Source organism: Dryobates pubescens, chromosome 9 (assembly GCF_014839835.1).
Source record: "Dryobates pubescens isolate bDryPub1 chromosome 9, bDryPub1.pri, whole genome shotgun sequence".
In the NCBI taxonomy this organism is placed as follows: Eukaryota; Metazoa; Chordata; class Aves; order Piciformes; family Picidae; genus Dryobates; species Dryobates pubescens.
In genome coordinates, this window is record NC_071620.1 from 32,724,279 (window position 1) to 32,750,356 (window position 26,078).

The following is a 26,078-nucleotide window of genomic DNA, read 5'->3' on the forward strand; positions in this document are numbered from 1 at the left end:
ATGTTGCTCCTGGGAAGTGATGTGGCCAGCATGTTGCGAGTAATGAATTGCACTGATTGCAAGCACAGCTGGGAATCCTCTTCAGCCATTCCCAATTGCTTCCTTTCTCTAGCCTATTTTATCATTTGATTTTTTTTTTTTACTGGCAGAAAAAAAAAAAAAAAGTTACATTAAAAATAGGGCTTTGTTGCTTTTTCTGGCCCCAGCACTCCTTGGCAGCTGATTTCACTCTCCCTTTCTTTTCCTTTTTTCGAAATCTTCATTTGGAAAGCATCAGACCACCCTTCTCTGTTCAGAAAGTCTCTCTGCTCCTCACTGGAGTCTGGCCACTTTCTGTGGCAGTTCTTGTTTGTAGCAGGCTGCCCCCACGTCACTCTCTCTCCTTTCCCTTTCTGCCTCCTCTCCTGCCCCCTCTCCTGCCCTTGCACATCTACCCATTTTGTGTACATGCACAGAGCTGGAAATATTTTTCAGTTAAGCCCTCTTATTGGCTTTCCAACAGAACTGGTAACTGAAACCCTGGCACCGTAACTCAGTAAAACCTTTTAGTGTTCTTCTTTGCTCCTTTTATACAAAAGCCCAGAAATTTTCCCTGTGGGCTTGTAATTGTACTTCCATTGTAGGGTAGCTCTTTTAAGCCAATCATCTGAAATGCCCATCTTTCTGTGCTTTGCATTGTGTGTCAGAAAAAGCAAAATTCCCTCTTCTCTCCTTGCTGTGCAGACATCTCAATGCAGGAATTAGGTTGTGCAAATCTATTGCCTCAAAATCTAAAAGAAACAAGCCTCAGAAGGTAAGTGAAAAACCTTATACTGACTTCAGATACCATGGACTCAGATCCTAAGGGTGAGCCTCTGGTCTATGCACCATCCAACATTCTCTCTAAAGAAACTAATTGATAGGAATATTTCTTTGGAAAACATCATATTCTAGGAGCTGCTCTGCACCAAGGGATTTGGAGACCGAACCCTGCTTCCCTCTCCCTCACACGTACCCAACAGCTGCCTCTGGCAAAAGCAGTCCTGCTCTAAGCGCTGCCTTTCAGCTCAACAGTTATTTTGCCTGCAGCCCAAGCAATATTTGACACATATTGTACCATGTTTCTGCTGCGTCAGCAGTGTTGTGTAAACACGTTAGCTCATTGAGGCATGAAAATCGTAATTGTTTTCCCACTTGCAAAACAAACCACGTCCAACAAACCCAGGGGACAAGCCCGTTATTCAGATTTCTACTAAAGCAGTTCAACACAAGAAAAGTGGTTAATAAAGTTACTGCTCTCCTTTGCAATCCATCAGCTGCCTCTGGTACTATGAAGTGTTGCTGACATGGCAGGAATAGATGACATTGCCTTTCAGCAGCCCCATCCTCTTCCCTCTGCGGGGACTAAGCAGGTTGAAAAGACTGATAGGTTGTCTCTCCTGATGGTTAAAGGGATCTGGTTGCCTTTCTGTTCAGTGCACAACAGAGGAAATAAAGCACAACAGCACCGCCTACTAATCCTGCTTAGCTGGGACTGACTGCTGCTAACACTTGCTGGATCCCCAGGCTTGGGTGCTGGTGGGCTGATTTCATCTGGAACAGAAAGAGGTGAGGTTAGGCAGATAAGTGGAAGTAACCTGGGAAAGAAACAAAAGATCTCCTGACTCAGGGAATGCACATGAAACAAACCTGTTAGTTCATGCAGATCTGTTAGCTAGCAGAGCCCGCTCCAGCTAGACTCCATTTACTGAATGTTGAGGGATGGGAAGCAGCAGGAGCAGCCAGATGCATTTACCCTTCTACTATCTTAGATACATCACAGCAGACAGAGTATTTCAAAATGCCTTTTAGCCCTGCAAGGAATGATAGCATGGTGGTCTGAGTTAATCTTACCTATCTGCAGACACTGAACTCTTTCACTGACTTGGGAGGAATAGAGAGAGATGGACAGACATCACCAGAAAGCTGTGAAATGCAGGGTAGTAAAAGGTGCCCACTGGTAGCACCTTCATCTTCATGAACTGTCTGAAGTTAAGCAGGGCATATTTGAGATGATATGCATGGATTTTGTTCTCTGCACTGACTTCTTTGCTCCTGGATTCAGTTGTTAGTTCTTACTGTCATTTGTCATGTGAGGTTGGACACAGATGTTATCCAGGGCACTGGCTGATACCAGGTGAAGTGCTGACAGCAGCATTCCCTTCTCTGCCCCAACTCTCACAGCACAGCTCACTTACCCTCCTACCTGTTGTTCCTTCCAGACCCCTGTGCAAACCTTCAAATTATTTTGTAAAACAAAAAGCTTCCTGAAGTGTCTTTAGAGTTAAAGGGATGCAGCCTTTGTGTAGATTCACCAGAGCTGTCTACTTTGAGCCCATGTCCAAGGCTAAATTATAGCAGTTGTTCTATCACCTGATGACCCCTCCTGAGCCAAGAAGGGGAATCAAGAAAAAAAAAGAGGAGACCCACAGATTGAAATAAAACCAGATTTTCTAAAACAGCCAAGCTAATGCCAATATAAGGTATAAAAATTATACTCACCCCAATGAAAATGTGGCAGTCACAATAAATGGGAAGGCAGTCCTCAAGAGCAGAATGATAAGCACCCCCTTTAGGGATGAGGAGACATGGAGGAAAAAGGAACAAGATCAGAAGGAGCCTCCATTCTCATCAAACCTCTCCCTTTATACTGAGCATGATGTTTATGATCTGGGATACACCTGTAGTCAGCTCAGGTTGACTGCCCTGGCTGACTCCAAACTACTAATGGCCTGCAGAGCATAGCTGGCCCAGGATTCTGTCCCAGAGAAACCAGGACAACCATATGTCACTTGCTTTTCCAGTACTGTCACTTTCTGGTGCTTCTGAAAACCTGTGGAAAACACTCATCCTTATGCCTAGCATAGGTCAGGATGCATTAACATGAGTCTTTGTTTTGCTGGAGGAGGAATGGGAAAACTTTTAACTTCTGCACATTATTCCTTATGTTAAATCTCATTTTTAGTGTCAACATAAATTGCCTTCTATATCTGTCTCTCTCTTTTTTTTTTCTGTCAATAAATATCTTCATACTGAGGCAAGAGTACTGACTGAAAACCTTTCACCAAATCAATATGAAACAATATCTTAATAAGATCCATCAGGTCTTTTCCCATTATAATAGTTTAAGCTCCAAGGCTACGAGCCAATGAGTTTTAAACAGCCTGTTTGCTAATTGTTATGTAGCTCTGTCATTTAGCCCTGGCCTTGACCCTGCTACCTCAACTGTCTCACATGCTAATGCCTAATAATTCCTCTGGGATTGAGAGAGAGGCTGCACCTGGTGGCTCTTTACAACCAGAAAGCGCAGCCCTGAGGTTCAGCTGAAAGGAGGAGTTACACTGAACTGTGACAATGTTGTGTATAGGCAAGCCATATTTTTTAGGCCCACTTACTCTGCCTTTATCCTCCTACAGTAAAATACATGGTACAGTTTATAGATTTTGTGCTTCAAAGATGGAAGTAAAGTACAAAATCAGTTACTTCCTGGGAAATGGTTTAGATTAATTCCTGCTCTTATTAGGCATCATCATTATTATTACCATTATTATTTGTATCTGCAAAACATGCCATTTTTGAAGAGAGTAGGTTTTGTGCACGACACAAAGCAATTGCTGGCAAATGACTGAAACAGAGTGTAATATAAAAGTAAGGGAAGTCTTCTAAATTAATCTGTGAAGCTTTACACAAGTTGGATAGCAACAGAACTGGCAGTTCAGGATAACAGAACTGTATCCGGACTGAATTTCACACATTTATCATAGAAATATTAATTCAATTACTGTCTAAGGCAGCAAAGTCCATCTGAACAAATTATCTTCTCCAGGCAAGGGTAATGAACTAGTGGGAAAAAATACCAGGAGTCAAAGAATCACAGAATTACAGAAACATTCAGGTTGGAAAAGACCCTCAGGATCACCAAGTCCAACCAGTCACATCAATTTCTATCAGATTTAGAGTTTAACCCCATATTTATTTTGTTAACTGGAAGATACATGTTGTATTTAAATACCCTTACAATAATTGTTCTCCCAGTGAATCTGTTTAAAAAAAAACAAACAACCCCAAAGTGCTTGTAAAGAAAATAAATGCACATACAGCAGGTTCCCTCTTCTCCTGAAATGTGGTCTGAAGTCTGAATGCCTGGAGGGGCCTAAAATGGACCTAAAATGGATGCTTCAACACTCTTTACGTAATTAGTGTAAAGATGCTGCAGTGCCACTAAGAATCAGACCTTTTGATTATATATTTGACAGTCAGGTAATTATTGACTATTATGGGGTACCTTCTTCCTTCAGATCCCTGATCTGGTGATCAAATCCTCCTGGAAAGCTACAGGACAGAATTATCCTTCTGCGCAAGGTAACTTTTACTTTGGGATCTCAAGTTATGCTCCAGAAATGTTATGAGATTGAGCTTCAGGCATTCACCCTTCTACAGTAAGCTTCTGGGAAACAGAAACAAATTGTGGTCAAGTGGTAAATTCCATCTAAAGGTGCAGTCTTCTGGGATTCTAGTCTTCTTTTAGCCTCAGGATCAACTTTTGCCTCCAGAAAGAGTAATGGTTAAAAACCTATTGAGTCTTGGATGAACATTTACAAGAAGGGAGCATTTGTCCTTAAATACCAAAGGCTTTTCAAAAGCTCTGTCACTTCTCTCAGATGATGGAAAACAGCATTTGTGGAAGAAATGCTATTCTCTGATGAGTGCCTGCTTTAATCCAGAGCACACCAGAGGCTAAATAAACTGAGTGTGCTTAGCCAAATGTGCACACAGTTCACATAGGCCTTGCTCAGGCTAATGGATCATTGTTATGCCAGGATATAATGGATAAATTGGCAAGTGTCTGTCCCTTGCATGTTTGATGCAGTCTCTGGATGAACATGCAAGGCCACATTTATTTGCTTCCTATAGCATTCTTTCTTACAGTTGAAACTTAATTTGTATTCTCAGAATGGCATAAAAAAAGTTCCAGAAATAATGCAAAGTAATTAAAAATAAAAGGGCAAGAATCCAGTACCAGGGAGGGGAGCATTTTCTCTTTTAGCCTCCTTTTTTGTGGATCCCGTTGTGCCAAGACAGAAAACAGTGCGATGTTCAAATATTAATAAAGTGGTAGCACAGCCAAATTAAAATGCCCCAATTCTCATAAGTAATGTTTCCAGCAGAGCACAAAAGAATAATCAAGCCCCCAAACTAGTGAAGGAGAATTTATGACCCACCATCTGAGCTGCCAAGAACTCTACATGCCGGCACGGAAGATGGCATGCTCTGCCTTTAAACTTCAACCAGCTCTGCACTTCAGAAGCAATGCAGCACCACTCTTGGCCACGAGAAATCTCCTGCTGGCTTCTCAAGGCGATCAGTCCCTGCTTAACATAATCTGGGCCTTCACAAAGACATGCAACACAGTTTTCCTTACAGCAGCAGCTCTCAGAATATGCGGAGTAGCACAAGTTGAGTTTAATGTGCAACCTGATGTGATGATGCAGGGAGAGCCATCACCTCCTCAAAAGTGAAACTGGATGCTGAAATGAGCTCATCAGAAGGGGAGAACAGGATTTGGTTTTGCTTTTTCAGTTGGGTGAGGGGTTTGGGGGTTGGAGGTTGTTGGGTTGGGTTTTGTTTGGTTGGGGTTTTTTTGTTACCAACAGATTCAAAAGATTGTAAGTTTCTCGCAAGTGCTGTTTAAGCAAACCTGGCCAGAAAGAAGAGCTTAGAAACTGACCTACGTACACATGCTGTATGTACTCATCCTGTCTGTTGCAGACATCTAGGGCACTGCACTACATCTGGACTGGCATTTTTCTATGGTTCAGGCTAGATGTGAAGTCTGACTGGATATAGAAATATTTCTTGAGATGAAGCATCCTAATGAACATTTTGAAAGGCAACACCTCTCATTTTATCCCTCATCTACCCCTTGGCAGACTTCTCTACCAAAGATCTGACATCTCTCTAAGGTAAAGTCTGCCTTTCCCCAGAATGATACAGAAGATTTGCTGGGTCATTAAGATGCAGCATTCCCAGCCACTGATGTATCCATTGTTCAAACAGTCACTCTTAAAAGACTCTTAAGTAATCTCACATAAATATAAATACTCTTGCCCTCAAGGACTTCCCAGACCTGTAGGAGTGATTGAGTTCCTGCTTCTCTTGCACAGTTGATCCTAGCTCTCTCTTGCTGTAAGATCACATTTCTACAAGTGGAGCTTGAAGATACCTGTCTTCAGTGAGAGTGCCTCTCTTTCAGTGTTTAAATGTATGGCTCTTACATACACCTTCACCATGGAAAGTCCCAAGCAGACACAGTCCCAAGCAGACTTTCTGCTATCTAAACCATATGTACCTGTGCTTTTCATGTCATGTACCTGTCTTCTACCATGCTGGAATCTACCCCAAGATTCACTGCCTCCTACTCCGGTCTCATCTTGCTATGTGCCAGCCTTCCATTCATACATTCACATTGTATAACCTCCCTGTGTATGTGGTCATAACACATCTTGTTGTGATAGGTTCCATCAGTTAAATATGCACCACATACAGAAGAAAATGGTTCCAGTGCATACTTTTGTCCCTAGCACATTCAAGGGCAATATTCTATACAGATAATGCAAGAGACTTGCTTGCATGTCTTCTAGTTTACTAGGAAATTTAGTTGATTAAAACTAGAAACAGAGAGACTTTAAGAATGAATTCAGGTTTGCCTGTCCTAATTCAAGCAGACAGCTGTGGGACCTTCATGACAGCAAAATCAATGCTGACACAGTCATACATGGACAACATTTACAGAAATGTAAAAAGAAAGGCTTCTGGCCTAAGATTCCAGCCTAATTGAGCCAAACACAATAAACATGATAATTATTCCTTCTCACAGTGAAGTGAACAATTCAATTTGGAAGCAAAGATGTGCCATTGCTATTCCCCAGTCCTGCTGTTATTTTATTTTATATGCACTCTTACTGCTCATCACAGAAATTTTCTGCATTTAGTTAGGGAATACCTTTGCCAGAGATCTCAAATTATGGTCTACACTCGGGTTAATGTGGCTGCTGAAGGCCTGACTATATAGGGAAGTTAGAGTGCTGTAATGGAAGCTGTTAATTTCTGTCACTAAGCCTTTCTGGACACTCTGGGCCAGGCACAGACCAACACATGTTCGTTTGCTAGAGCTGGAGCGAGCTGGCTTGGCTTGAGCGAGCTCTGGTTTGACAGCTCTATATAGCTGCACCAGTGTAATGCTCCTCACAGGCTCTGTGAGAAATCTGGCTGTGCCATTCCCAACTTGGCACTCCCAGGCAGGAGACTGTCATCTTCTGGGGGAACTGTTGGGCCAGCCCTGCAGGGTGGATGGCAGTCCCTGCCATCCCTCCTACAGCTTTTGAAGCTGCTTACTACAGCCTGAAAGACACACCCGCCCTACAGCATCCCTGTTCCCCCATCAGACAAGCCCACCACACATAAGCCTCATTGCAGAGCAAGATGTGGAGGCCACCAAAAGTCTTCCACTCTTTCCAGATGCTGCTTTTGAATGATGACAACTATGGTGAAGGCAAGAGCCCAGTCCAGTATGTATATTCAGTGTTGATGGTGTCAGCTTCATCTGCCCAGCTATCTACCAAAAAAGTGCCAAACTGGGGGCTGTGTTGCTGCACTGTTTCTTGACACTAGGATGCAGAAATACTCCAGTCTAATAAAACCATGCAGCAGTTTATCTACCACCTTATTTCCACTTAGCAACAAAAGAGTACCACTTCTGAATTTCTTGCAAAATTACACATCAGTCACCAGGTTAGAAGAAGCAGAATGTAGTAAACAGCCTTTCTCCCACAATAAACATGAACTTATTCATTAAAATGTGTGTAGTACTTGCTTATTTCTGTGTCCTGGTCTTTGTTTCTTGCTTCAAAGAAATGGCTCTGACTACATCAGCCTGAAACAGTGACATCTTACATGGTTTCTGTTAAAAAGGATGCTACAACTCACCCCGCCTTCTCTAACCTCCCATGCATGTGCCAGCCATGTATGCAGTGATGGAAGGGGGATACACTCATCAGGCAACACACATTCAGGGTTGGTCTGAGGAAAAAAGACAAAAACAAAAAAACAAACAAAAGAACAATGATGAAATGAGGCAGATGTACAGAAAATGTTTACCTACTCACTTCAGCACAAAGCAGGCTTGTTGCAAAGTGTGGTGCTTACTCTGCTTTTAGACAGAAGTCTCTGTATGGGATGAGTTTTCATCCAGTCTTATGGGAGCTCTTATGCTGGTATTCTCATCCCAGAAAAATCAGTTTGCAATCTATCACAATTCACTGAGCGCTTAGCATGTTTGACAGGTTACTTCAGAATTTTGCCATCTTTAAAGCTGCTGATGAAAACATGCTCTCCTTTTGTTTGCTGTTACAGCTATTGCCCTTATTAAGCTATACCTTTTTCACAGTTAGTATGGAAGAAGGCAAAGTAAAAGTTTTTCCTTCAGTCACTGGCACCTCAGCTGGTTTGACTGCAGCAACTGAATCCGACAGATTTTTCATTCAAAAGTGTGAGTGGAAGTTGTGCTTGGCAGAAAAGGGCACAGCCATTTTGAGACACGTGAGATCCACTTCCTTCAAGTCACAAATTCACAGGCTGGGGATGCTCCAGTTTTGAAACATGCTTATTACAGTTAGCGCCGATCCCGAGTCCTGCGGCACATATAATTCCTGAGAAAGCAGTTCTTCTGGCAGATTAAGGGAACAGTTTCTTTTTGCCTCAGGCCATTAACATTTTAATAAAATGGTCCTCAACTGTGATAAAAAAATTTATCTTTAGGGGACTTTATCTATTATTAACCTTATTAAGTAACAAGTTTATTTTTGCTGACATGTAGATTTTCCAATCCTCATCAAGACTCTTTCCAGTTTTTTCTTTTAATTTCATGTTCCATTATGTTGTGTTCCTTTGCTGGAAGTGTGGTTTGTGAGTTGGTTTGGGTTGCTTTTGCTCTGGTTTTTCAATACTTTCTGTCTCCTCAGTTAGGATAAATACATGATCTTACCAGAAATGGCTTCTATCGCTCACTTTCGTGTAGGTAAAACTCCAGCTCTTCACATCTTGATTTCTCAGGCACTGCGTTATCTGAAAAAATATTTCTGTCCCCTAAAATCAAAATTCACAGAACTAAAATTTGTTTAGCAGAAGCTATAATTATCCAAGGTTTCAGATGTCTGCCAAGATACCAGGGTTACCATTATTCAGTGTAATTAATGCTTTCACCAATTTAGAAGACTGTACAAACATCATGGCCTCATGCTACTAGACAATGAGTGCTTTCTTTGAGATGATAAATGCCTTTGCCTCCTATAGATTTATCAGCATCTTGCAGGTTCAGGATCCATGCTGATCACGTATAAAAGAGGCTGAACAAGTAAGGGTGGAAAAAAAAAGAGGAAAAACAAAGCAAAAAAAAGCATCTTTCAGCTCCCAACTCTCCAATGGCCCAGCTCACTAGAAACCACGGTCTATTACTGGAAGCAAACACAACCCACATTTTCTAATTTTTAATTATTATCATTTTTTTAGGTTTCAAAACAGTTAGTAACAGTCCACTTCACCCTTCCTTTCCATGTACCCATATGTGTCTGTGTTATTACTGAGTTTGCAACAGAACTCTAGCAGCGTTGCAAGGAAGAAAAGTCCAAATGTGTGCTGTGAGCTCAAAGCGACTTGCTAAACTTCAGGGTGTTTATCTGCATATGCATCCCATTCTTTCTAGGCCGCTGACAACTAGTGCTTCTAGCTGCAGCAAGTAGGGGAAGTGCGGACAGTGTCTCCAATGTAATCTCAAATGTGACTGTGGCATAGGTTGCAGATACTTGATCTAATTTTAAGTTAGTTTGGGAAGCATGCTGGCAGCAACTCTGCTGCGCTTGGTGTGAATGAGCTTACCTCTTCCTCAGCTGGTTTACACCCAGATGTAGTTCTGTTTGCTGCCTAGCAGACTGAGGTCTTTTGGGTGGAGGTCTCCACTGTCTATGGTAAGTCTCTTTGCTCTGTAGCAGAGCCTGTGATGCAAACCAAGCAGGTGCTTTCTCACACACACAAAAATGTTAAAAATCATGAGTTTGTGAACAAAATCCACTCTCCTATGCCATTTTGTATATTTTAAGCCTATGTAATAATAATCCATGAATCAACAACAGTGTAATGAACAAAAAGAGTGAACAGGTTCCTACCCAGGTTATAAATAGAGATCAGTTTGGAAAGATTTAAGGAGGATTCGGGGCCTAATAATTCACAATAATAATGATTTGTGATTTAAAAGCCATAAACTATGACAAATACACAGGAAGCTCATTCAAACACATTCCTTTCAAATCACTCTGCATGAATCACTGACTTCACAGAAGATGGCCTCTTGAGTCAGTAATGAAAGTCTGAAGACTGGGATGGCATTCCTAACTCCAACACAAAATGTGTTTCTGGCATCAGTTAAAAAGTTCTCTGTGGGCTTCCTCATCTATCAGTGTAGAGTGAAAGGAGTTGCTGCCAACACTTTTGTAAGAATATTAGTTCATTTGTGTCACTAAGACCTGATCTCAAAAGTGATCTCTGAATGGAAAACATTTGTGATGAAGTCCTAAATTAAAACATAAAATCTTTTCCTCTGAAAAAGATTCCTGGAATTGTTTAGTTCTGAATATGTGCCTGTTCCCTCTCAATCTAGTGAGGCAAGCCATGGGTCAGATCCATGTCAGCCATGAACTATGAAAAAATGTGGACCTGTAAGCAAGCTCTGTTGGCTGTTGAAACTGTCCATTTCAGTTCTATTATAAAATTATCAAAAATGAGGAGTCTTCAGGGTTCTGTATGTAAGGACAATTTAGCTGGCAGGCCTTCTCTTGGCAGCCCTACTCCCTAGGATCGTCCTCAAATGGAAGCTGTTGAGACTTGAGTGCTTGGCCTGCCTCAGGAGAGCAGTGAGCGGAAGACCTTACTGCCAATGTGCTTCCAGACGCAGTTGCTAATTGTATTATCTGCTCTTCAAAATGCAATACCAGGGAAGCTGTCCTCACCACCACGAGCAGGCAGAATCACCCATATCTAATTCATCTCCTACTTTATTGCCCATTGAAAACAATTGCAGGTTGCCCTAGTGGCATACAACAGGCTGCTGTGAGACAGCAACCATCCATTTCTACACAGCACACAAGTTTGATCTCGTTTGGCTAATTATCCCATTAACCTGTACCTAAAGATCCAATTATTGCAGCTGTGGGTGACTGAATAAAGAGCCCTAGCTTGGAGTGTGGGATAATGTCTATGGTGTCTTTGAATCTGCCTGAGCCAAACCATCCCTTGAAAGACCCAATAAAATTTGGATTTTTTACTATGATCATGAACAAATAGTACTATAGCATTTTCTCTCCCACTCAGGCAAAGGCCTGAGTTTAAAACCAGTCAGAACTGGTGTGGAAGCACGACCCAAAAGATTTTGTGACAGCATCTATTTGTCAATGCAACTGGAAAAACTCCAGAGCTAGAGCTGTATGAAACCTGTCAGTGTTTGCATGAGGGGCTGGAATTGGATGATCATTGAGAATCTTTCCAACCCTAACAATTCTGTGATTCTGTTTAAAATCCTTTAGGAAATAACTTCAACATCTGAGTAAAGAATATTTTGAGACAAGGAATCCCATTTCTCCTGATACTGTTCTCCATTGCAAAGAGTATCTGTGTAATCCATTCACAGAGACAGAAATTACCACTACCACAAGCTTCACAAGTGATTCTGGGAAGTACAGCACGGGTATTTGGAATCTGGTTGAGATTTCTTATTTGGCAGACAGCTTCCAAAGATCAAATCATTTATCCTGCCCTATTCTTAAAAGCAGAGAATGAAATCCAGACAGACAGCAGCCTTCCCTGTGAGAGGTTTCCCTCCTTACGCTGGGAAATATTTTAGTTTCTGCCTAAGCAGGAACAGCAAGGACCCACAAAGCTACATGCCAGCAAGCAGCTCTTTTAATTAAACTTCTCTTCTGATTATTCTTTTGCATTAGTTTCCAGAAAACTTAGCAGAGTGTTTTTCATTACTGGTACTCTCCCTGTCTGTCCTCATGTACAGGATAACTGGGCATGAAAAGAATTTGCAAGCCTGAAGCCAGAGTGGAGCCTGCTTGGTGATCGTTATATTGGTGACTGAGGACAAGAAAGTGATACATTTCCTTTCTATAGGATGAGAGTTATCTGCTGGTTACCCAGCAACAGTTTGATTGACTGATGTTACTTTTCTTTTGGTAATGTTTGGTGTAATTTGTGGGCAGTGTTTCTAATCTCATGTGGTCACAGGTTAGTGGATTTCATCCTTGACTTTCATTCCTGAGTTTCATTCCTTATACCTAGAGGCCATAATGCTGGGAACAAGTTATATGACAAGACAGGTGAGAAACAGGATTCTCAAACGAAATCTCACTTGCTATACCTTTTATCTGTGTGCCTTTGTTACATGCAGTTGGGGTGCACACAGTGTTTCTGTATCAGCAGCGGTGATACGGCAGCCACATGTGACCATCATTCCTGCCTGCTAGGGGCATGTTTTCCACTCTCACACTTTCTCTCCTTTGCTGATCATTGAGCACACAATTAATGATAACCCTGAATTTTTCAGAGCCTGCTGTAAGGGCACCATCTTTGCCTGTACATCTGCCACTTCCCTTCTCGGATAAGTGCAGCTGAGTAGCTCTCACTGTTGGACCTCAGAGCTGTAAGGCTCAGAGGCAGTGTTTTCTTCAGGAAGGACTTTTAACTGGAAACCCTCTCACTGATATGCCTATTGATGCACATCTTCTGTAAGCTTCAGAAGGTGGTTTAAGAGGTTTTAATTTGGTTTTGATTTTAGTAATTCTGCAGGGACATCAGTTGTTTGTGGGTTTTTTTCATTTATCTGAATGCAAAGCTAACAATAGGATAACAATTTGAACTCTATCAATTGTGAGTGCTGAGGGTTTGTGCTTTATTATTTTGATGTGAAGCGCTAATATGCAACTAACTGCTATGTCAACAGGCACTCCAAATCTTTAAATAACAATGCAGCAAAATATCCAGGTTTCAAGAGTACTTGTCTCTTTCCATGCAGAAGCTGAAGATATTATTATATTGCACAGTGTACCAGGGAATATCATGTCCTATGATATGACATCATTTGAGCTAACATCACAGAATCTGAGTGGCATCATGCATGAGCAGCAAAAAAAACCCCACCTTATATGGGAAATTCTGAGCAGTGTAGAGGTCCCTGGTCCCCTAAGTATTTAAATATGAATATGATAGGCAATGGACTAACAATTCTATCAAGTGTCTGAACTGTTGTTTTAAAATGCATCTACTATAGTTTGCCATGCCATTCCTCCTTTATGTGTGGCAAAAGAAAACATGGTATAGTTTGTAACACACAAGCTATTCCTGGGCAGGAAAAAAGTGAAGCCTTTTTGCTCATGCAATTATATCTGTCACTACCTTGAACTTTGCTGATCTAGGTAAAACAAAAGTAGGAATGATCTTTGGTTTTGTTTCCATCAAACTAACCCCTAACTGATAAAGTTTTGCTGAACAGCAGTTTAGGCTTAATCATTATCTATCTTCTCCCTGGGGCCCAATGCACATCTTTAATAGTTTTTTGTCCAAGTTAATATTGCTTGCTGGTGCTACACGTAGATAGCACTTCCACAAAACAGCTCTGAAAACAATTTTAAAGCCCAGAAATATCAACTGCAATGGGACAAGCCCTGCTTATGCTGAAGCTACTGGGAATGTTGATCTTAGCTAAAAGAAAGTTGTAATTTTGAAGCAGAAAATTCCTGCAGAAAATCAACATGTCAAATTGTGCCCAAAGTGCTCACAATCCTCACTGTGTGCACTTCCTTATCCAGGTTTCCTCTGCCCTTGGCTAGGCTCATGGAAAGGGCTGTAGAAACAAGCTTGGGAGGAGCCCCACACCTTCCTTTCCACTCCCCAAACACCAACTAAACTCACACACATTTTCATCCTTTAATGTAATGGTGCAATCACATAGACAAAGAGACTCATTCTTATTTACCTGGAAGCTTTTGCTAGGCTATCAAGCTCAAAGCCAAACTGCTGTCTATTTCAAACAGCTAAAACCCAAAATCCTCTGTGATGAAATATGTCTTTTGGTTTAAATCCTGAGACATCTTGACTCAATGGTTGCAATTCCGTATCTGCCATACAAAATACCCTTCCAGAGTTCACTAATGAAATCACTATATATATATATGTATGTATATATATATATATATACACACACACACACACACATAGTGTTTTAGACAACAGACATGCTATTATGCTGGGAGTTGGTACTGAATCATGTAAGCAAACACCAGTATATGCAGCATCAGACAATTCCACTTAATGGTATAGGCAACTGATCTGTTGGACATCTCCAAGTTTTCATCTATTTGGACCTGGGCCATTGGTTTCAGGTAGCCTTGTGAAAGAGGGATTTGCAGGTCTTTGCAGTGTTACAGCCCTGCCAAGCTGGAAGCTATAGACAAGGTCAGTGTCTAGGACTCTCTTGTATTAAATGAGCAAGTAAGCTTATATGCATTGCAGATTCCCTGCCCATGAGATCTCTTGTCTAAAGCAATCTGCTGAAAGGTGATAGGGTTGAAGTGTAGGCTAGACAACATGCATATGGCAGAGGGTTTGTAATATTCTAAATAGCATCCACTGTGTTTTCTTGGGTCAACATACAAAGGGTGTTGGTAAATCAATAGTTTAATTCAAGTGTGACAAGACAATTTATCAAACCGCTTACAAAAATGCTGCTGTATGAGACAAAGCAGATTTGCAACATTGCTGGCAGGAGCCATTGTGCACCACATGGCATAACACAGTTATAGCCAGGGAGAGGTACCTACAACCTAATATTTCTGTGCTGAGGGAGGACAAGCTGGGCAATGCCAGTATTTGTGATTGGGAAACCCTATTAAGCACAGGGTGACGTCTTGCGTTGTAATATTATAACACAGAAGGGATGGAAATAAAGACTGTGCATTTAACCTTAATTACAAGGGGGAATTTGTTTTGCTTTCGGTTGAATAACAGGAGCTATTGCTCCCTGGGCATTACAGAGACACAAATCATGGATCTAAAAGTCTTCAGCTCTTTCACAGGCCTGGTTAGGATGCTGTTACAAGAAACAGTAGGGATATACCTAAGTTACTGTGACACCTACAACAAAGAGTTGGGGCACTTGCATTTTGCTATTTGATAACTTTGTGTTTGTGTGAACCAAGGGCAGCAGTTGCAAAGCCTGGGTTCCTCTAGGTTGGTCCTGAAGAGCCTACTCAGACATTAAATTCCCTCAGCTTCTGAAATCAAAGGGAACAATAGGTACATGCACAAAATAGCAAACGTATGTGATCATAAGCGTAAGGCCTGCAGGTTTGACTGATTCAGGCTGGGGCTTTGCAGGTGTACATCTCCACACATCAAATAGAGGTGCCCTTATAAATTCCCAGTTTCAAAAATGTGCTTAAAGCCCCCATTAGGATACATATATTAAATACAAAATTCTTTCACCTAAGGTCTGAATAGAGCAAACGAGATTAAAGCCAAAAAAAAAAAGAACAGTAGGAGGAAAAAAAACACCCTACCTCTCACAAAACTGTGTACAGTCAGATAGAAACCAAACGTTTCCTTCTTAATCAAGCCTAAGTAATATTATTTAATGAGGAAGTCTTGAAAACAGTTTTGTGTACATCAAAAAGGTGTTACACCTTGTGCACATATATAATATTCTCATTGCAAAATAGCTGCTATAACATAGAATACTAAGCAAATTATTTTTTGTAAAGGCCATTAGAGCCTGACAGCTACTTTAAACCCACGTATAATTGCTCACAGGATAAGAGCCTCTATTCATATTACTCAAATGCCTTGCCTCAGCTGGAGACAGTTGAAATGAGTACAGTGTGCAACAAGATAGAGTGAATGAGCTCTAACCTTTCTTCACTAAAGCAGGTACTGAGAGATACCAGGCTTGTTTCACTCTGTGGATAATGAACACAGTTCAGCCTCTCATTCACTTACCTTCCTCACAGTCCAGGCTATGTGTCATTGTGCCAAGAGTAATTCTTTAATTCCTTTTAGTTCTTTTCCCATGTTTTCCCTCAGAGACACTTAGGGATGAGAAAGACTGAAGTCCATCTAGGAGAATGCCTTGTTCTTGGTTCCTCCTGGACTGACTCCTGAACTGGCACAAAGATGTAGCTATTTCAGTATCATATACTGGTATCAGCTGGTATCAACCCATTTATTCTGAACATACCTCACCAAATATCTATGTCCACACCGTGGGATCCTCCAGGATTCCCACAGACCTGGCCTCTGACTTCTTGGACTGTACCATAATTTTTTCCCTATTTATGCCCCAAAGGAAAGTGAGGGGTATAAATAGAGGCTGAGCAAGGCAGTGCCCCAGAGCACATCTACAAACACTGCAGAGCACCTACAGCTGCAGGAGACATGCAGTTGATCTTTACCACCGTTGCAATCTACTTTTTTTTAGCTGGTTAAATCCTAACAACATAATACCTAAAAGTTCACAATGGTGAGTCAATTTGGAATGATAAGGGGGGAGGAGGAAATAAATCCAAGATGGAAAAAGAAAATATCTTGCCTTAATTTTTCCTTTGAAACTGAATAACCAGTTGTGGTCACCGTGGCTCTACAAAAGCCATGGAAATAGAAGTAGGGTCTCAGTCTTGGCCAAAAAGTTATTAAAAGCATTAAAAGTAGCTGCTTCCTGCTGCGTGTAAAATTCTTCCTCTTCCTGTTAGATCACAAACTTGCATGGAAATAGCCTCTTATTTATTTCACAATCAAATTCTAGTTGGAAAATAACTTTATTTTCCCTATCGTTTCCTGGACTGCACATTTTAGCTGGGAGCAGAGGTCAGGGAATGATAACTTTTTTTGCTTTTAGATATTTCCTCTACAAAACAAATTCAACATTCGTGGATCACTCACACAATAGTGCAGAACAGCACACGGGAATTATCCTTTACCGAAATGCACTGGCCAAACATATTCCTTATTTAATTTTGTACATGTTACATGTCTACAACATTAAAGGAACATCATTCCCCAACAACCTTCCCCCAGAGATATTTCCATTAGGAAACAACTTTAGAGGCAATTTCCGATTGTCTCTTAATGAACCTCAATGTTTAAGTTTGGCCGTACCGCATCTAGCGTTCGCTGTCCTTAGGGATGTGCAGAAAGAACCCAAATGAAATGCATCAAGAAATGGCACATTTAATTTTTGTGAGTCCTGGCGGATTCAAAAATATCACGGAGCAAGTGTTCAAGTGGGAAGTTATCAGATTCCCATCCCAGGTATGAAAATGGGAACAAAAAATTAAGAAAGAGAAAAATAGATAAGCAATGAAAAATGGAAAGGCAGCCTGAGCAGGTAAAAGATGGGAAATAGGGTGAAGGGAGAAAACATGTGACATCAAAGGCGCATACTGTGAAATGACAGGTGGAGTTTTACATACCAGCCTCAGCCAGGAGCAGCTCCTGAGGACATTCTTGGGGTGTGATTCTTCACCCCCTCCTCACTACCAGAGTCACCTGATGATGCAGTCAGTGGGAGTGTCGATACCTGCCGTTTTGATTCAATAGATTTCCAGCTCGGTTTGTATGCTGCTGCCCTGAAGAAAAAAAAAATGCCTATGAATGGTTTTCCTGAGTCCATATGAAGGGCAGACAGGACTTTTGGAGGACCTAAATAATTTTGTTTACTTTAATCTTCCAGTTCTGGCAATAACTTCCACCCACTGGGTTGAGTTGTCGAAGAAGCCATGAAGTTTCACATGCAGCTGCTAACGCTACTACTCAGCTATCAGAAACAGCACCAAGCACCTAAATGGGTCTTATTCTTGACTAGGAGGTGGCTGGAAAGGAAACTACAGCAAGTTAAACCATTCTATCATATCACTCCTGAGAAAAAGTGCATCTACACAGTGCTTAAAAACAAGAGCAATGCTCCATCAGTAATGACACAAAGCAAAATACTTTGAAGAATGTGTGAAACAGCAGAGAGCAGAAGAGGAGACAAAACAAGTACTGCCTTGTGTCCCTCAAATTCCTATGGAGCAGTAGGTCTTTTTTTTAAGGAATAAAATAATTCCTGAAAGTACTTTTTCCAACGTAATGTCACAGTAACCCTAAGCAAAAATTCACCATTTTTTAACTGAGTTTGTTAAACAGGGCAGATTATTTTCTGTCCCCAAGCCCTAATTGCAACACATAGAATCAGTTCCCATGCCTTCCAGCTTCAGAAGCAGTTACTCTGCTTATGGGATGTCCTAGAAGCCAAGGTCATCAGCAGTGAAAGTCTGTGTCTTTGCACTCCCTCATGTGTGTTCCTCCAGCTCCTGCAGTTTCCTTTCCTGGCAGCAGCTGCTCCTGCTCTTCATCTTGCTTTTAAAAGCAGTAAGAAATGGGACAGTGTGGGTAATATGGAGTGAAGAGCAATGCTGTGGTTTTGCAGATGAACCATCACCACATGTCCAGTTCTCATATTCTGTGCAGCTCCACGTTCAATACATCATATTTTGCAAACTAACTGGCAAATACCTAGAAATACCTAGAAACTTCTACTTCTGTGTCAAGTTTGCTTGAAATGACCAAAAGTTATTTGAGACAGGGATACACAGATAGATACATAAAGAGAACAGGGTCCTACACATTCTGTTCATACAGCAATATGCATAAACTCACTATTATTATGAAGCTGATGAAAGGGACTGGCTTGGTTAAAGAAATCCTGCTGGGCAGCACCAACTTCCCATACACATCAATGTGACAGCTTGATTATTGCCAACATCTCCTTCAGAGGCAGCTCAGTGTCCCATGCTGTTCTTGTCTTCTTAGCTCACCCTGAAAGACACAGCAGATTTTTTTCTCCAGTAGGATACAGCTCAGACATCCTCCAAATTAACTTCATCCCAGACTCCTCAGCTTAGTTGAGGGCAATCTAAGGTGGTGCTTCCTAGAGGACTAGGGTGGTGTAAAATCCACAGTGTGTGGATTACCCATCAGTAGTGATTCATACCATTCTGATAACTGCAGCTTGTGCTTCACCTCTAAAGAAGGGGTGATAGAGGTAAGGCTGAAGGATATGACAGAATCTAACTCCGGATGTTTTTCAGCCTAAATAGTGCAGTCTGTGTGACGCCCAGATTCTTTACACATACTCCTCAAGTCTTTCAAACAAGGGCTCCTTTAAATATTCAGCTTATATATAAGCAGTACATAATACACAGGGGGGCGGGGGGGAGGGTATCTCCCTGAGACTTAAAGCTGCACTGCAAAGTCCCTGGAAATTATAGCTGAATTATATCCTGAAGACTGCAAACATGGTGGCTTGGCAACATTATAAAACAGAATACTTCCATTGGGACAAACCTACAACAATCATCTACCCACTTCCCCAGAGTCAATTTGCCATGAAAAATACAGCTTCCACAAGGCTGAAATTTTTCTAGATTATTTTATTCTTATTTTTGACAAAGTGTTCTCTGTTGTTGAGTTGGTTGGTTGGTTGGTTTTCCCTATCACAGATATCATTATTGAAGACTCTGTTGCTTGAGCTTGTTCCAGACTGGAATTCCTCAGACTGCTGGGCTGACCTAAACCATTTAATCTGTGGCAGTTCCAGCTTAAACTGAATTGCCTTTTAGTGGCACATTGCCTCCCAAGAGCTCGTGTCTCCTGTGAGGCTTCACAGTCTGCTACTGCAGGGAGGAGATTTGCTGTGAGGAGCATGTCCCTACAAAAGCATTGGGAGAGGTAGCCCAAACAGGGAATTAGACCCTTGTGGGAAAAGTGCATTAAATAATGCTCACCATCTTCAGTTTTACCATGATCAGAAAATGTGCTTTTCTGACAATCCAGTGTTTTGGATCGCTTTAATTTCTCTCCCAGTTTGTTTCACAATGATAAAAAAAATGCCCCAAAAGCATGTTTCTAAGACGATTCTTTTAGATTTCTGATTCATAAAACCTCGATTTCCTAGATTTTTTTGCTATCAATTTTCAACAATATCAAATATAAATATCAGAGGGTTTTTTCAGGTTATAAATTCCTTGGGTTTTTTGGCTGCAACTCTTAACTACCTGTAACAGTTTCTCGCTATTTTCCCATATACTTGCCGTTCTGTAATTACGGATGATGTAATATTTTTCCCATGTGAATTATCCCTAGGACCTAATTCCAGATCCCCAAATCCCATAGTAGAGATCTGTTCTCTCTGAGCTGACACAACAGTAGGCAATTCATTGAGCACAGACAGACACATCTTTTCCATGAACGCATTTAGTATCATTGCTAGAACTGTCTCACTAGCAATTTCAGCTAATAAGAAAATGAAGTTAGCGCAAAGCTTCTGAAAATAAATTCTGCAGAAGACATCTCTCTGCTTTAATAGAGATTGAATGCAGTCCATTTCTTTTTCCCCCCCTGTGCCAAACAACACATCAAAACAACGTTTAGCAAGCGAGCTACATTTCACAACACACTCACATCATAGATGGACGCAAAATAAGTTGCTTGGCAGCGTAAATGCCCTGGAGAGAGGCAAGTTGGTTGTTTGGTTTTTTATTGTTGGTTGGTTTTTTTTTTTGTCCAGCCTGGTTTCTCCCAGTACTTTAGGATTGCCCAAGATTATTCCATTATCTCATATGCGTCTCCTGTGGCTGTTAACCCTCTGCACTGCCTAACAAATATCACTAGAAACCGCCTTTTTCCATGCCCCTTGAGTTCATGTTGCAGAGGTGTTGTGCCTGCTGCTATTAATTCCTGGCATATTCCACCTAAGTTAGAATCAAACACCATGAAATCACGGGTGGGACAGAGGTGTTTTAAGAAACAGATACTTCAAGTTCTGTTTAACCAAGCAAAGGGGTGTGAACTGGAGATATCATCAAGAACAGGTCACTGATTCAGTTACTTTCCCCAATTTTTCATTTTCCTTAATGGTCTCAAAGGTATTCTTTTCTCAAGTCCATGGATGGAGAAGTATTTTAACATCAAATGTTGTGGTCTCCATACAGTGGATCTTGTTACGTTCTCCCTCTGCTCCTTGCCAGGAATAACTGCGGGCCAGATCCCAGGATCTTCAGTGTGGTCCATGGGGATTCATCTCACAAAATATGACCCCAAAAACTCCTCCTCAGATTTCCCAACGTCTCTGTGCAAGGATATTAGAAATGTGGCACTTGAAATCTGTTTTGCCAAAACATTTGGTCTAGCCAAGCACTTCATGCAATGTATGTGGCAAGCAGATGCAACCGGGTCACAAACACTGCTGAGATAAGTGCTTAACAATTCAGCAGTGGACATGTGGATTTTTTTTGTTCTTGCCTGCTGCTAGACAACTTCATACACTGCTGGTAATTACTGTATGTGGGGTTTTTTTGTTTGTGTGCCTTACCCGGTAGCTTTGTTTGTGACAATAAAAATATTCTGAACAGCTTGGAAAACTTCCTTTACTCTAACTTGAAAAGGCTGAATTCAGTTCCCAGGGAGCTCAGTGGGAGCTGGATTAAGCTCTGTGGCAAAATCCTTTACCTCTTACCCTGCTGCTGCAGTGGCAGGTGCTGAATTTCTTTTTACTGGTTGGTTAATTTATCCTTTTGTCATCGAAATGTACCAAAATCCCCTAACTGTCTTCCCTTGTGTAGCAGTTTTCTCCTGTGACAGAAGAGGCACAGACATTCTGCTCTTTCTCCAGTCTCCAGCCAGTTCAGAGCCCCAAAAGATTTGTCTTTCACCGGATTTGTCCTGCACCAAAGAATTCTCTGTGCCAGTCTGTGCAATATTTTTTTTTACCCTTTTTTTGCATACTCCACCTCTGGGTTATGCCTGTGCATTTATTCTTCCTCCTGAGTATCTTGCCGATACAAATTACAGTTCTGAGTAGAACCAGAAACAGGGACAGGCATGACCTCTTGCAGCCTAAGGGGGAAGAGGAGGGGCAAGGACTTTACAAGTAAAGAATTTGTTTGAAATCTAAAAAGGAATGACATATTTACCTTACCATTCAGTTTGATACCCAGGTACAGTTGTCCCCTGGACACAGGCTAGTAGACATCAGTTAAAAACAAACAGAGTATAGCATTTCTTTCTTCAAAAGGACCTCTGCTAGTCTCTGCTTTCCTGTCTACCTTTGGTGCCCTTCAAACCCATTAGTTAGATATTGCTGAAGACTGGAAGAATACAGCCTTCCACTTTGAAAAGCCATGAAAAATTGAGAAGGAAGTAAAGCAACAGTGCTCCCCAGAAAGAAAGCACTGTTTCTACAGAAATAACTCTGACAAATTCTACACAAATCATCAAATATTGTGGGAGATAATTAGAATGCCAAGGAATGGCAGCTCCTCCAGTGAATTTTGAGATCAACCAATACAATTTAATAATTACAACCACACTGAAGGTCCCTAACATTCATTGGAAAGATAAACTTCACACACCACATGGTGGAGTTCTGTAAGACACCCTTGTTAAATGTTCCTGGGTTCTTTTCAGAACATCATGGTTAATTCAATTCCTGTCTGATATGTGCTGAGGTACCTACATTCAGGCACACCAGTTTCTACCCTCTGATAATAAGATGTGAGACAAAGCATCATGCTATTACTTATAAATTGTAAAAGGTATTGTTCTCTAATCACACCCAAGCAGTTGTTACCAAATGGACTTTGATACTGCTAGTCTTGATTTATTCAGAATCTGTGTTTGGGGCTTTCTTTGTTTTACAGTACAGAATCACACAGAATCACAGAATGTATTTGGCTGGAAGAGTCCTTGAAGATTCTCCAGTCCAACCTTTGCCCCAGCACTGCAGGGCCGACATTAAACCACGTCCCTAAGTGCCAGGTCCACATGCCACTTAGACACCTCCAGGGATGGCGACTCCACCACTGCCCTGGGCACACTATTCCGATGTCTGATAAGCCTTCCAGTGAATAAACATTTCCTAATATCCAGCCTAAACATCCCCTGGCACAGCCTGTATCCATGTGCTCTAGTCCTGTTGCTTGCCACCAGGGAGAAGAGGCTGTCCCCCCTTCTTGCTCCAACTTCCTTTTGGGTAGTTGTAAAGAGCAATAAGGTCTCCCCTCAGCCTCCTTTTCTCCAGACTGAATCACACACAGCTGTAGATCTGGTCCTGTAAATCGTGCCAAAATAACAAAAAGAAAAAAAGAAAAGTGCACATGTTCCCCAGTTTTGCCTTTTTCCCACTATGGGAGAAATGATTTTCAAAACACATCTTCCATGATCTTTTGAATTCTGAAATCCGACAGGGGTAGAGACAGAAGCCACAAGCAGCCACTGTGCCTCACAATAAAGTGAAAATGATCTATTCAAACTGGAAGGAAAACAATGCCACAACACAAAAGAGTAAAATCACTTTCCTTCTGTATTACAGGAAATTAATTTTAGAGATGGGCACCTACTGTTAAACTTAAATTCAGACATAAACCTGGGAACATATTGGCTCAAAACAAGGCTGGATCTTTGGACCCAGACTACCATGGTTATTGGCAAACAGATAATAACTGATTAGTTAGCAAACTCCAGCAAGCATCACTTCCAGGTGCTCCCTATCTCACAGTTGATTTCCTGGTGTGCCACGTCACCTTATGTCCTATATCGATGCACCACAGACATTTCTAACACCTTATGTGCCAGTGACAGCTATAAAGATCTTTCTTAAATGAGAAATATGCATAGGGAACATACCTTGGATAGGATTTTTGCCAAAAAAATTCTAGCCTCATTCATAGAATGTTCCACTAATCTATCTCAACAGAGCAACTCAGATGATGGCAAGTAATAGGGAGCTAGGTTCTAAACACCCATATTGCCTCCTAAACCAGAAGAGTTCCTTCACTCTTTAAAACAAAGTGGTCAAAATCCAGCTTCAATTCACAGTCTGATGATTACATTGGTCGATTTCCAAGTCGACAGCTAAAGGCCATGAGAACTTTTAGAATGTTTTCCCACCCATAAGCATATTGTTCCAGGCACTTAGGGGGGAAAAAAGGGGGAGAGGGGAGGAAGGGCAAAAGGCAAGAAACAAGAAAGAAAAAGAACATCCACCATACAGAAAGCACAGTCATGAAATAAAACAAAACATTCAGCATTGAGTTACTGATCTGCAAGTGAGCTTTGAAATTACCAGGAGATGTGATGATTTTGATTTAGCATCCCAAGGAACTCTCAGAACTGTTTTGGAAGGTGGAAGGAGTTGCACGTAGTGCCTTAGACCTCCTTGCAATGGGTTTGAGAAGAGTCAGGTTTCTTTCTTTTCTTTTCTTAGTTTTATGTTTTTAGTTTCCTGTGTGAAACAGATTGTTCATAGAAAATTATTTCAAGAGCTTTCCCTTCATTTTCCTGTGCAGAGCTACAACAGAGTACTATTAGCATCTGGTTCTGCATATGCCCAGAAGCCCATTCATTTCAAGGCACTTTCAGAATCAGGACCTTGATGTGTAATAATTTACTACAAATTCTGATAAGCATGGGGGAAGAAGGGGGGGAGAGGGGATGGTATCGGTGTTTTGAGATGTACTTGAAATTTCAAAACACCCCCAAACCCCTGCAAGTCTCCTCTGGTGAGCATAACTTCCTGGGGAATCGTGACATTCTTCCTAGGGTTCTGATAAAGCAGCAGTGTGGCAAATACTGATGAAAAAGCTGAATAATACAAAAATAAAAATGTGAATACAAATTTACGAGTTGTATCAGTCATAATTAACCAGTCAGGAGAAATGTCAGTGTACACTGATCCTCTCTGTGGAAAGTGCTGAATATTTTAGCAATTCTTTAGGAAGGTACTGAACTTTCCTTGCAATTTAATTATTCATCCATAAAACTTTCCTTGTCTTATTTCCTCCTCAAATTACCGCAGAACTTTCCCCTCCTTGGTGAAATCAGAACTATAATCACATGCATGTATACAGTACACAGACAAAAACACAGACCCATAAAAAAAATGATAAAAAAAGCCTCAACAGATACCACCCCCAACTTTCCCCCAGTTGTACATTTGATGCTTGCTGGTGCCATTAAGCAAACACAAAACAACAGCAAGCGCATTCTGTTGAAATGTTTAGCTAAATGGAACCAAAACAGTCACAGTTCACAATTTCATAAATACATTAATTAGAAGTGTCTCCAAATAGCATGTGATTTTGAATTATTAACATAAAACACTGCATTATAAATGACTGCAAATTGCATTCCTTAGTGCTCTCCATGCTTAATTTATTATGCCGTAGGAAAATTTGCAAATTACTTCACTGTTTTATATTTAATGGATAGTTTTATATGTATATTGTTTCATTAAGATAAAATTAAACCACAGTGTACATATTATATGCCTTTCCAGTGACATAAATGTCACTAGAGACCCTCAGACTTTGTCGGGAGGGGGGCATGCTTCTGTCATCTCCTAGATTCAATAAAGAAGAGGAGGTTCAAGTTTCTGCCCTTTCGGTGCCCATCCGTAATCACCCCTTCCAGCCATCCCATTTTCAAGGTTTGCAGAGGCCACTGCAGAAAAATTTCCTGCTGTCTGAAAGTATGGAGAGGGGCAGCGGAGCAGCCCTTGCTTCTCTGTGTTTGTAACACACAGTCTCAGGCTGCACCAGGGGACGTTCAGGCTGGATGTTAGGAAAAAGTTCTATACAGAGAGAGTGATTGCCCATTGGAATGGGCTGCCTGGGGAGGTGGTGGAGTCACCATCACTGGAGGTTTTCAGGAGAAGACTTGATGGGGTGTTTGGTGCCGTTGGTTAGTTGCTTGGGTGGTGTTGGATTGGTTGATGGGTTGGACGCGATGATCTTGAAGGTCTCTTCCAACCTGGTTTATTCTATGTATTCTATGTATTCTATGTATTCTAATTTGAAGGCGAAGGAGAATTTTCAGCAGTGGACTCTGCTGCTAGGGCAATGCAGTCACCATGCCACCTGTGT